The sequence below is a fragment of the Nicotiana sylvestris genome, chromosome 1, assembly GCF_000393655.2.
Source record: "Nicotiana sylvestris chromosome 1, ASM39365v2, whole genome shotgun sequence".
Taxonomy (NCBI): Eukaryota; Viridiplantae; Streptophyta; class Magnoliopsida; order Solanales; family Solanaceae; genus Nicotiana; species Nicotiana sylvestris.
This window is the reverse complement of record NC_091057.1, coordinates 132219539-132234097: the sequence shown is the minus strand read 5'-3', so window position 1 is coordinate 132234097 and position 14559 is coordinate 132219539.

Sequence of the window (14559 nt, the reverse complement as noted above, 5' to 3'; positions counted from 1 at the left end):
CTTGAGGAGTATCGACCCCTCTAACGATCACGTGAATCACGTGTTGTGGCTCTTCTTGCTCGTTCTGTCTGTTTGAATCTCTGTTTTTAAAGTGATTCTTGGCCCGATCGCTTAACAATTCCCGAAAGTTCCCCTCGTTAAACAATCGGGCTACTTCCTCCCTTAGATGTATGCAATCTTCTGTTTTATGGCCATAGGTACCATGATGCTTGCACACTTGGTTGGGATATCTCTGGGCTGGATCGGTCTGCAGAAGTTGAGGCCATCTAGTATATTTGATAAGTCTGATGGCAAATATAATGGCGGATGCATCAATGTTGAAGTTATACTTCGATAGTCACGGTGCTTATTTGGGCCCGACATCCCTATCGAGACTGCTCTTGCTCATGAGTCCCTGTGAACTTTGACCTCGATCATTTCTCTTCTCATTCTGTACAGAGTTTCGCCCAGATCTGCTGCCTCTACGGTCTCTATTATACGGTTAATATCGATCTCTATGACCTTGGTTCTTGGTAGATATCCCTCTTGGTTCTATCCACAGGCCTATTAGGATAAACGGATCCAGAAGGAGCCCTAGTTGATCATCCTCGACCCTGATCTTCGACTAATACCGATTGTGTACATCGGCCCAAGTGACAACTGGATATTCGATCAAATTCTGCTTCAACTGTTGTGAAGCTATGGAAATCTGAACGTTGAGACCTTGAGTGAAATCTTGAACAACCCAATCGTCTGTGATCTTGGCAAATCCATTCGTTCCATTGGAATCGAGATACGAATTCTCTAAGCATCTCGTTATCCTTCTACCTTACCTTGAAAAGTTCCAACTTTCTTGTTACGACCTTAATGGCCTCGACGTGTGCCTTTACAAAAGAATCTGCAAGTATAGCAAACGAGTCAATAGAATTAGGCGGTAAATCATGATAACATATCATAGAACCCTTCGATAAAGTCTCCTCGATTTTTTTCAGCAAGACAGATTCGATCTCGTCATCTTCCAAGTCATTTCCTTTGATAGCACACGTGTAAGAGGTGACGTGTTCGTTTGGATTAGGTGTCCCATTATACTTAGGAATCTCGGGCATATGGATCTTCTTGAGGATTGGCTTTGAAGCCGCACTTGGGGGGAAAGATTTTTGTACAAACCTTTTGGAATCTAGTCTTTTCAATATCGGTGGTGCCCCCGGTAAGGTTGTTCATTAGGATCGGATATCCGAAATCCGAACTGATCCATTCAATTTCGGATTGGAACGAATTTTCAATTATGTTTATTAAAATTTTGGATTTCGGATCGGATTCGGATTTGTATATTTTAACCCGATCCCGATTCGAAATCCAAAATTATTAAGGTATGTATAAATACTACCTTTAATTTCGGATAGTCAGTACTTCCTTTACATCTTCCTTCAAGCTATTACCTTTACACTTGATGGATTTAGCTATATTGGCACCATAGTACTCTCATAGTTGTATAAACTGAGAAAAAACGCAAATTGATATTGAAATTAACTGCAAATAGAAATAAAGCAAACCAAAAGAAATGTATAGCTTTGATTCTCGAGCTAAGCCGCCTTCGAATCAAACAAATATTTCACTAGAAAATATGAACAGAGTAACAGAGAATTGAGAGCTTAAGAGAAAAAGAGTATATTGCTTTATGTAACGTGAATATGATATTCTTTACAAATGATCAGACCCCCTTTATATAGTAGGTGAGTCCTACCATTAATACAATCCTAAATATGGTAAAAGAAAATCTCACGATTAGCTGATTAATCGGCCTCTTCTTGATACGTACCGAGATTTTCGCTGTGATCCTCGCCCAATCGCGAATATCTTGGCTTTCCGTTATTTGGCTCGGCAGACTTTCCTCGATCTTGTTCGGTCTCTATCCCGCTCGGTCTCGATCTCGATCGGTCCCTGAGTCACGAGCTTGGCCATCTAACTTCGTGTTTCGATCCGGTATGACATGGGGTCGAACCCTGACCTGTCACGCCCCGGTCTCGATTAATCATAAAAAGAGGTAAGCCCAATTTTAACCATATATAGTATCTTTTATGCACATATTTATTATTTAAATATTATTAAATATCGAATGCAAATAAATATTTGACAGTTGTGTGTTTATATTTTCATACGGTTGTGAATTTTTAGAAGGCAGGATAGGACATACGAGACTTACTTCCCATATCAAGGGAGGGACAGGGAGAAGGCAAACTCATATATAATGAGGGAACTTTAATTTGCTGCTCATCTTTGTCCTTCACTGTGCTCTTACTCCAATTAAAGACACGTACAAACGTGATAATGACTTCCACAGTGTATGGACATATGTCATTTTAATTCTGTCGGCAGAAATAATGAATTCGATCAAATTTAAATTTTAAAATAATTATATTGGATTAAAATGATACACTATAGTAAGGAGTTAAGTTATATATGTATTATCTGTTTATTTAATTACAAATTATTCACTATTTCTTCATGTTACCAAGTAAGTGTAAGTAATTTGTTATAAAAAATATCGTTTAGATAGCCAATACGTAAAACTTAATGTATAATAAACATAACGAAAACGGGTTAAAAATGCCCCTAAATTATTGGAAAAGGTTTAAAAATACTCTCCATCCGCCTATTAGGCTAAAAATACCCCTTCATCCACTTTTTTGGTTCACTTATGCCCTTTGACCGTTAGGTCAATGCTTAACTAAAAATAATTATTATATAAATTTCATGCGGCAACTTCTTATTGATCGAAATTAAAAATCTAACCTATTAGAAAGACCGACCATTACATACCCCTTTTCGGGATTAACCCGCCCCTAATACTAACCCAACCCGAATAAAAAGTTCAACTAAAAAATAGACGCCCTACTTCCTAACCACAATTTCTTCACGAGGAATTCTCTCTTTTTTCCAATGGAGGTACTAATTCTATCTATGAAAGTATAGTTTGATATTTCTAGTATTTTTGTTTTAGTTCAGTGGATAGAAATGGTCGTTTTCTTCCTCATAGTCAATACTAATGGCGAATTTCCAAACAACAAATGGAAAAAAAATTACTAGTAACAAAGAAAGTCTGATGACTTGACTTTTTTTTTATAGAACTACAATGAAATTCGTTCGAATCATTAGTTTTTCTTTGGAAAAATTCATTAGAAGTTGGTGGAAATATTTTGAGTGCTAGGTTACAGGACAAGCCACCATATCCCTGTGGTATAACATTTCGGCGTTAGCGAATTTTTCATAATTGTTGCGATGTGGAAGTATAATTATCTCGTCTTGGTTTTATTTTGATTAGCTATGTTTATTTGAGATTATAATCAGCAATACATTGAAGCCATGCCCTTGTGTTCTAAATGGTCTTTAAGAAGTACTTAATGTTAGTCGAGGTGCATGTAAGCTAATCCGAACACCACAATTATAAAAAAAGATCGAAGCACTTGATGCTCGGACACCACAGAGTTAGATGAAAGTGGGGCGTCTTTTTTTTAGTTGAACTTTTTATTCAGGCGGGGTTAGTATTAGGTGCGGGTTAGTCCGAAAAAAGAGTAGATATGAGTAGGTCTTTCTAATAGATTAGATGTTTTAATTTCGGCCAATAAGAAGTTGCCGCGTGGAATTTAAATATTAATTATTTTTAATTCAGCATTGACCTAACGGTCAAAGGGCATAAGTGAACCAAAAAAGTGGATGGAAAAATATTTTTAGCCCAATAAGTGAATGAATAATATTTTTAAACTTTTTCTAATAGTTTAGGGGCATTTTTAATCATTTTCCGTAAACATAAATTATAAACGCCGTAACTAAAAATGGCGACGTCGTTGTAAATGTATAATGCCCAAAAACCTGCTGTTCGTTACCCAAACGTAAAAATTACGTATGTTGGAGCATACCAAACATTAACTTGATTTAGCTACCTAATACATAAGGAAAAAATCCATGTTCTACGCTTTATATATATATATATACTAGTCTTAGGATACGCGCGATGCGCGCGTGTACCTTGTATCAATAAAAATAAGCTTTTTTAAAAATAACATAAAATATATTCAAAACATATTTGCATTATAAATGTAAAATTTATTTAAAAAAGTATGAGCTCCTCAAAATTATAAATGTTAATCATGTTTGAGTTTGGTTCGCTCTAGTCATTCTTCCTTTTGTTCCATTACTATAAAACATTATGTATAACATTAAATATAATATATGACTGAAAGGTAATGATGTAGTTCGACTTTCTATGAGCAATTTTGACTTTTCACTTCGATAGTTTTACTTATATAATAGTAAAATAATACATGTAATAAATAATATAATAGAGTAATAAATAGCTGCATTATAAAATCAAAGAATATAATCAATCAAGATTTGTGGCAACAAAATCTCATAAATTCTTGGTAGTAAGCCATAAAACTACGAATATTATGAATCTCAAGTAATACTCTCTATAAAGATACTTAATAAATTTTTTGAAATCTTACTGGTAAGGAAAATATTTGAGGTTATTAATTAGAGAGAAAGAGTATGCATGCAAGTTTTTATTTGAAGAAAAGGAAAACGGCGAAACTTGAAACTAAATTTTTAGAAGAGTTTTAACTAATTTTAAAGTCCTATTAGGACATAGTTCAAATAAGAAAAAATTTAATAAGTAGAAATTTTGTTGATTTTAAAGTGGTAAATATTAGAAAATAATTAAGTGACTATTCCTAAATATTATAAAATAATTAAATAAAATTTTAGATATATTAAAGAAATAATTAAATAACTATTTATCCAATATAACTCTATTTTCTAAGGATATTAGTTGCATTTAGCTAGCTGTATAAAGAAAAAACTAAGGAGTTCTTATTTAATGAAATGAGTGCAAGAAAAAAAATATAATAATAACTAACTATAATTTATTTAGAATATATTTTGGTCCACTATTTTATTCTTATTATTTTAAGTTTGTATTTTTAATCAATTTTACTCGCTTAATGCTATATTATATAACTGATATTCCTCTTTTATTTATTTTGTTCACCGCCAATTTGCTTGATCTAATGGAAATAAATGTATATATCAAGGAGTTTTGTTAACTACAAAATTAATTGTACTTAGATGGGTGCATTTGAAAAATAATTGGATTATGCTTTTTTTGCTAATAATTAATTCAAAGACTTAATTATTTATTTTTATTATTATAGTAACTCATTAAAATTTTATTGATTCAAATTCTTAATTTAGCACATCCCAAATTTTAAATATTGAATTGTAACATGAAAAAAATAATAATGTCACGTTGCTAAAATAAACAAATAATTCATATAAGGTAATTCACATCTAAATTAGTTTTAAAGTAAAAAATATCAATTAGCCCATATAGTTTACATGATGTTCCCCAATACTTCTTACCATCATTGTACGCGCATGAGTTTGTTAAAGCGTTTAATTAATAAAATTTAAGTTGATGTTAAAATTTTCTATATTAAGAACTTAATATAGAATGATTATAAATAATTTAAATAAGGTAAAATATTAATTGATTTTGAATTCCTAAATATTAGGACTTCATACATAATTCAAATAAGGAACTAAGTTCTAAATATTAGGAAAATAAGTTGAATTACTATTTTGTCTAATATGAACTTTATTTTTAAAGGGTAAAAGAGGCAAACGACATTTTTTAAGGGCCTTCGTGCTTTTAATATTATATATATATATATATATATATATATATATATATATATAGAGAGAGAGAGAGAGAGAGAGAGAGGTCAAAATCTAACCACCACGACCAGGTTGCCCAACACCCCGCTTCAGTAACTGGGCAGTGAAAGTCAATAGAGCTCATTCCATTTCTCCTCTGTGACATCCGATGAATCGAAAAGAGTAATGCCTAAAAATACGACCAGGACACATTAGCGACGAGAAAGCGTCGAGTCAAGCAAAGGGTAAAAGGGCATCGACTATATATAGCCACAAAGGGCTCTCGATAAGGGGCTTCTCCATTTTTCTTTCAGAAAAAGGAAAACAAAAAGCTCCTTTCTTGTATCCTAGAAAACGAAGAAATGACCTCTAAGAATACATGTAACTTTACTTTCTCATCGATTGATGAAAAAGACAAAGTTGAATCTTAATAAGATCAATCATGCCTCTTTCGTCTCATATGCAATCATTATCACTAATGTTTAAATCCGAAATTAATTATATTTGGCTAAGATTTACCCCTTCATCTTTTATTGATTTGTTCAAAAAGATTTTAACATCTTTTGAGTCAAACAGTTTGGCGCCGTCTGTGGGGATTTCTTAGTGAGAATTTCCTAGTTTTTCCTAGATCGAAACCAAGAAGCACAATCACTCATCAAAGGGAGCGCGGAAGAAAAACCCAACCCGCGCGAGACACGAGAGCAGCACAGAAGAGGAAGAAGAGCCAAGCCAGATCACCGGTCTCAGAAATCCCCGCCCCATCAACCGTCGATATACTAAACAAATCGAATGATGTTACCGACCTTCATTCCCACATCGGACCACCGGGCGGGAGCGAAGAAAATCACGTCCTCACCTACCACTCTTTGTCCAGGTAAGCACATAAGACTCGTGTGGACGAACGTATGCAGGAACATCTTGATTGAAGGACAAAAGTCGCTTCAACACAGCTGAAATATCTCCTTTCGGCAACATCTCCGAGCTGGACAGCATGAATCAGATAAGAAAACCATAAGGCGTACACAGCACGAACCTAAATGAAACATCAATACCTTGTATTCACCAACGTCGCACCATCTGGTGCAAGCAATACCAAACAAACTGGGACTCCCACGAAAGACGTCCAACTCTCTAGAAACCGGTACTGACGACTGGCTGTTATTTCAATATGCTCGAAATAACATCCTTTAAGGCTAACAGCCTTCGCCAAATGAAAAGAAGGGTTCGACCTCAATCGAATGACGATGGGTTGTTATTTCAATTAGCTCAAAATAGCACCCTTTAAGGCTAAGGGCCTTCGCCAAATGAAAAGAAGAGTTCGACCTCGATCGAACGATGACGGGTTGTTATTTTGATAAGTTCGAAATAACACCCTTTAAGGCTAAGGACCTTCACCAAACGAAAGGGAGAGTTCGACCTCGATCGAATGACGATAGGCTGTTATTTCGATAAGTTCGAAATCAAACCCTTTAAGGCTAAGGGCCTTCGCCAAATGAAAGGAAAAGTTCGACCTCGATCAAACGACGACGGGTTATTATTTCGATAAGTTCAAAATAACACCCTTTAAGGCTAAGGGCTTTCGCCAAATGAAAATAAGGGTTCGACCTCGATCGAAGGACGATGGGTTGTTGTTTCGATAAGTTCAAAATAACACCCTTTAAGGCTAAGGGCCTTCGCCAAATGAAAAGAAGGGTTCGACCTCGATCGAACGACGACGGGTTGTTATCTCGATAAGTTCGAAATAACACCCTTTAAGGCTAAGGGCCTTCGCTAAATGAAAGGAAAAGTTCGACCTCGATCGAACGACGACGGGCTATTATTTCGATAAGTTCGAAATAATACCCAGTAAGGCTAAGGGCCTTCGCCAAATGAAAAGAAGGGTTCGACCTCGATCGAACGTCGATGGGCTGTTATTTCGATAAATTCGATATAATACCCTTTAAGGCTAAGGGCCTTCGCCAAATGAAAAGAAAGGGTTCGACCTCGATCGAACGACGATGGGCTATTGTTTTGATAAGTTCGAAATAACACCCTTTAAGGCTAAGGGCCTTCGCCAAATAAAAAGAAGGGTTCGACCTCGATCGAATGATGACGGGCTGTTATTTCGATAAGTTCGAAATAACACCCTTTATGGCTAAGGGACTTCGCCAAATGAAAGGAAAAGTTCGACCTCGATCGAACGACGATTGGCTGTTATTTCGACAAGTTCGAAATAACATCCTTTAAGGCTAAGGGCCTTCACCAAATGAAAAGAAGGGTTCGACCTCGATCGAACAACGACGGGTTGTTGTTTCGATAAGTTCTAAATAACACCCTTTAAGGCTAAGGGCCTTCGCCAAATGAAAAAAAAGTTCAACCTCGATCGAACGACAACGGGTTATTATTTCGATAAGTTCGAAATAACACCCTTTAAGGCTAAGGGCCTTCGCCAAACGAAAGGGAGAGTTCGACCTCGATCGAACGACAACGGGCTGTTATTTTGATAGGTTCGAAATAACACCCTTTAAGGCTAAGGGCCTTCACCAAATGGAAGGAAAAGTTCAACCTCGATCGAACGACGACGGGCCGTTGTTTCTATAAGTTTGAAATAACACCCTTTAAGGCTAAGGGCCTTCGCCAAATGAAAGGAAAAGTTGGACCTCGATCGAACGACGAAACGTTTTTATTTCGATAAGTTCGAAATAACACCCTTTAAGGCTAAGGGCCTTCGCCAAATGAAAAGAAGGGTTCGACCTTGATCGAACGATGACGGGTTGTTGTTTCGATAAGTTCGAAGTAACACTCTTAAGGCTAAGGTCCTTCGCCAAATGAAAAGAAGGGTTTGACCTCGATCGAACTATGATGGGCTGTTATTTTGATAAGTTCGAAATAGCACCCTTTAAGACTAAGGGCCTTCGCCAAATGAAAAGAAGGGTTCGACCTCGATCGAACAACGACGGGCTTTTATTTCGATAAGCTCGAAGTAACACCCTTTAAAGCTAAGGGCCTTCACCAAATGAAAAGAAGAGTTCAACCTCGATCGAACGACGGCGGGTTGTTATTTCGATAAGTTTGAAATAACACTCTTTAAGGATAAGGTCCTTCTTCAAACGAATGGGAGAGTTCGACTCGATTGAACGACGGCGGGTTGTTATTTCGGTAAGTTCAAAATAACACCCTTTAAGGCTAAGGGCCTTCGCCAAATGAAAGGAAAATTTTGACCTCGATTGAACGAAGGACGGGCTATCATTTCAATAAGTTCGAAATAATACCCTTTAAGGCTAAGAGCCATCACCAAATGAAAAGAAGGGTTCGACCTCGATCGAACGACGACGGGCTATTATTTCGATAAGTTCGAAATAACACCCTTTAAGGCTAAGGGCCTTCGCCAAATGAAAAGAAGGATTCGACCTCGATCGAACGACGACGGGCTATTATCTCGATAAGTTCAAAATAACACCCTTTAAGGCTAAGGGCCTTTGCCAAATTAAAGGAATAGTTCGACCTCAATCAAACGACGACGGGTTGTTATTTCGATAAGTTCGAAATAACACCCTTTAAGTCTAAGGGCCTTCGCCAAATGAAAAGAAGGGTTCGACCTCGATCGAACGACGACGGGATGATGTTTCGATAAATTCGACATAACACTCTTTATAGTTAGGGGCCTTCGCCAAATGAAAAGAAGGGTTCAACCTCGATCGAACGACGACGGGCTGTTATTTCGATATGTTCGAAATAACACCCTTTAAGGCTAAGGGCCTTCGCCAAATGAAAAGAAGAGTTCGAACTCGATCGAACGATAACGGGCTGTTATTTCGATAAGTTCAAAATAACACCCTTTAAGTCAAAGGGACTTCGCCAAACGAAAGGTAGAGTTCGACCTCGATCGAACGATGACGGGCTTTTATTTCGATAGGCTTGAAATAACACCCTTTAAGGCTAAGGGCCTTTGCCAAATGGAAGGAAAAGTTCGACCTCGATCGAACGACGACGGGCTATTATTTTGATAAGTTCGAAATAACACCCTTTAAGGCTAAGGGCCTTCACCAAATGAAAGGAAAAGTTCGAACTCGATCGAATGACGACATGCTGTTATTTCGATAAGTTCGAAATAACACCCTTTAAGGCTAAGGGCCTTTGCCAAATGAAAAGAAGGGTTCGACCTCGATCGAATGATAATGGGTTGTTGTTTCGATAAGTTCGAAATAACACCCTTTAAGGTTAAGGGCCTTCGTCAAATGAAAAGAAGGGTTCGACCTCGATTAAACGACAACGGGCTGTTATTTCGATAAATTCAAAATAACACCCTTTAAGGCTAAGGGCCTTTGCTAAATGAAAAGAATGGTTCGACCTCGATCGAATCACGACGGGCTATTATTTCGATAAGTTCAAAATAACACCCTTTAAGTCTAAGGGCCTTCGCCAAATGAAAGAAAACGTTTGACCTCGATCAAACGACGACGGGTTGTTGTTTCGATAATTTCGAAATAACACCTTTTAAGGCTAAAGGCCTTCGCCAAATGAAAAGAAGGGTTCGACCTCGATCGAATGACGACGGGCTGTTATTTTGATAAGTTCGAAATAACACCCTTTAAAGCTAAGGGCCTTCTCCAAATGAAAGGAAAAGTTCCATCTCGATCGAACGACGATGGGTTGTTATTTCAATAAGTTCGAAATAACACCCTTTAAGGCAAAGGGCCTTCGCTAAATGAAAAGAAGGGTTCGAACTTGATTGAACGATGACGGGCTGTTGTTTTGATAAGTTTGAAATAACACCCTTTAAGGCTAAGGGCTTTTGCCAAATGAAAAGAAGGGTTCAACCTTGATCGAACGACGACGGGCTGTCATTTCGATATGTTTGAAATAACACCCTTTAAGGCTAAGGGCCTTCGCCAAATGAAAGGGAGAGTTCGACCTCGATCGAACGACGACGGGCTGTTATTTTGATAAGTTAGAAATAACACCCTTTAAGGCTAAGGGCCTTCGCCAAATGAAAGGAAAATTTCGACCTCGATTGAACGACGACGGGCTATCATTTCGATATGTTCAAAATAACACTCTTTAAGGCTAAGGGCCTTCGCCAAATGAAAAGAAGAGTTCGACCTCGATCATACAATGATAGGACGACATTTCAATAAATTCGAAATGACGTCCCTAAAGGTCAACCACCACCAAAGAAAAGAAAAATCGGGACTCATCAGACGAGCCTCTATCTTGCACCAAAGCCGTGAACGGTTGAAATAAAAGTTAAGTACAAGGCAAATAGCGAAGAAAAGAATTTTTATTTATGCAAGGTACCGTGCGGACTGCCGCCGCTTACATATGGCCCAGGCCAACCAAAAAAAATGAACAGACGATAGTCGACAAACAAAACAAAAGATAACATTTTTCATTCGAAGTCATCATCGTCGTCATCATCACCACTATCATCACCGTCTCCAAAAGGTTCTCCATTACCATCATCCGCATCCCCATTAGCCTCGGGCGTCGCCGCGTCACATCCACAGTTAATGCGAGTCTCACGAGCTTTTGCCCGCGCTTCTTCATAAGCAGCCTCGGCCATGGTGCCGCCTCCCACAAACTCTTATATATGTCCCGCTAGGCTTCAGCATAAACCCAGAGCTCATGCATTTGGCGAGGAACGACAACGGAAGATGACTCAACCTGAGCCTGTAATCGCTCATTTTCCACCTCCAGGGCCGCGATCCGATCTCCCAGAACTGACGCATCCTAATCAATCACGCCAATTCGGTCCTTGAGCCTCACCTTCCTCATGGTAGTTGTCGCTCTCTCTAACTCCTATTAAGACTGGAGTACACGAATGGTGTTCTCCAGAGTCGTCGCCCTCGCCAAAGCCTCAGACCAGGCTCTCTTAATGTTCTCCAATCAAGCGACTTTGCTCTCCATCGCGGTCAGTTTTCTCGTCCACTCCATGCTCATCGCCTCGACCTTGACCAAGTTCTAGTCCATCTCCGACTGCACCGACCTCAACGTACCCTATAAATGTTCGCACTCCGCCGCGACCCCCTACCCAACTCGAGCTCCTCGTCCTTAATACGAAGTTGCTCCTCGAGTTCGCTCTTGCTGCGGATGGTCTGCATCAGTTCCTGGTCCCTTTTCTCCAACTCCTCACCAAGAGCCCGATTACGGGGATCCGTCCTCGGCCGCTCGTGCATCTCGCGACATCTGTCACGGTAGAGACGGTATTTCTCCAACATCTTCAAGAAAACCCTTGCCCGGATGTTGGCCCTGCGAATGCTTTCCACTTCCACCATGTATGTCTGGAAAACAGAAAGACAGGGTTAAACTAGTACTTTCGAAAAGGGCGAAAGCATAAAACGAAAACAAAATGTAACGTACCTTCAAGCCCATGACAGCTACCTCGTCCCTCAATTCAGCATCGGGGACATCCCGGAGGGACTCGTTCTCAGCTTGGAGCATAACAAGCTGAATTGCGGTACCAAATCTTCCCCCTCCGCCAAGAGATTAACGCCATAAGGGATCTGAAGGATACGGGCCGAGCCCCCCGCATTAACCACTGAATGAGTGAGACCCTCCTCAAAAATCCTAACATCGTCGGGATCCAGGTCTGACCCAGACTCATAGTCATCAACCACTACACCTTTTCCCCTTTCTGCTGCTGAAGAGGAAGCACGACCCGCTGCAAAAGACGAGGGCACGTCCGAAGTCACAACAGCAGCCCCAAAGTTCTGGTTCTCTACCACGACCAGGAGTTGATCATCAACAACGACAGGGACTTCTGATTGAGCCAAGACGGCGGCAGGAGTTTCTGGTTGTTGATCACGGGCACCAACAACTTCGATGGTTTGCTCCACCTATGGGGGAGCCGCAGTAACATCCCCTCTGGAGCCCGTCGGGGGGGGAGTCGTCCAGATGAATTACTGTTGGGGGCGCCGTCTCAAACTCAACTCTCCGTCTCTTCGATGGCCCCTCTTCCTCTTCAGTAGACGGTGACTCATCCATTTGGCGAACGACATTGGTCAGGACCTCGTCTTGGGAAGCGGCCCTCGCTGGAGTAATTAAGGTTGCAAATTCAACCGAAGCAGCCCTCAACAAAGGTCGTGTAGTGGATAATGCGATAGGGCGAGCAGATGCGGCCGGCTGATGAAAAGTTAGCTGAGGGGCCCTTGATCTCCGCACCCTCCCTGGCAACGACGAATGATGCATAAGAGGCTAAACAAAAAAGAAGAAGAGAGAATAGTAGATAAAGGCGTCTTCCCACCTGTAAGGGGCCTGCGTCCGAACCTCTCGTGAAAGGTCGACCACGTGTGAATCCCCACTATATGGGGAAGTATGGCCTCCACCCACTCACGAATCCCTTCGACGGGCGGAGGAGGCAATCTCTCAGCTGCAAAAAGCAAGAACAGTTTAGTACTCTCGAAAAAATGGTCGAACATTTCACTAACTAAAGATGCAAACTTACGCGCGAAGTTCCATCTCTCGGGGAATACCGTTGGGTCCGCCACAATGTGTTCGGTCCACACATAAAAGTAGTTATCATAGAAACGACAGTTGGTCCTGTCGTCCATCTTCACCACCAGACTCCTCGACCCCCGAGGACGCATATGGATCATCGAATCGCGGATCAGTTGAGGAGCAAAGATGTTGAGCATATGGTCCAAAGTAACCTCATGACCGGCAAGTTCCGCATACTTGAGCAGCATAAGGAATAACTTGTACACATAAGGCGAAAGCTGGGCGGGGCACACTTCGTAGAAACGGCAAAAATCCACCACCAACATGGGAAGAGGAAGTGTGTACCCTACAATGAAGGGGTAGGCGTAGAAAAAGCAGTACCCGAGACGATCGAAGTGAACTCTGTCGTTCCCCTTCACCGGCCGCATATCGACGTAACTGGGGATACCCCACCTTTCCTTCAGCTCTACAATACCCCTTGCTCTCATGACGGAGGCGACGGGTTCTGGTTCTCCCCCCTCCCCCGCTATTAAAACTGAAGTCAGTCGCCTCTCTTCCTGGACGAGGCAAGATCTCAACCACTAAGGGAATCTCCTCATCCTCTGTCGCATCCGCCCATCCGGTGTCCTGAACAGAACTCTCCGGTACCGGATTAGCGGCAGGAAGATTGTCGCGAGAAGAATCATCAACCATTTTTTAGCAGAAAATGCGCCAAAGAAGCAATGAGAAGAAGAGATGAAAGATTTCAGTGAATAAGAAGATAAGCAGAAATTCGAGGTATCAAAAAAGCTATATCTGAAGAACTGTCTCAAGCGAAAGATGAAGTGAATCAATCAAATGACAAGTCTCCTCTATTTATAAGAGACATAAATTCCCCAAGCACGAAACCCAAGAGTCGCCATTCGAATCTGATAGGGCACGAAACGTTTCAGTCTCCCAGAAATGTGTGTCATAATAGTGTTAACCACAAACTAGTCCTTCCGTGCCAACCGACGTTTCGATTCCAAAACCGCCGCAATGGTCCGCGAGGATTGAAGGAACGCCATCATTCCGCTAAAAACCCACAGAATGCGACTAAGGAACGAAAAGTTATAGGTCAGATTTCTCTCGACTGCGTAACGAGCATGATCTGTCCGTCGAGTCCGACATAGGACGAACCCGACAGATGGAGGGACTAACTGTATTGGTCAAAATCTGATCACCACGATCAAGTTATCCAACACCCCGCCTCAGTAACTGGGTAGTGAAAGTCAATAGAGCCCACTCCATTTCTCCTCTGTGACATCCGACGAATCGAAAAGAGTAACGCCTAAAAACACGACCAGGACACATTAGCGACGAGAAAGCGTCGAGTCAAGCAAAGGGTAAAGGGGCCTCGACTATATATAGCCAGAAAGGGCTCTCGATAAGGGGGCTTCTCCATTTTTCTTTCAGAAAAAGGAAAACAAAAAG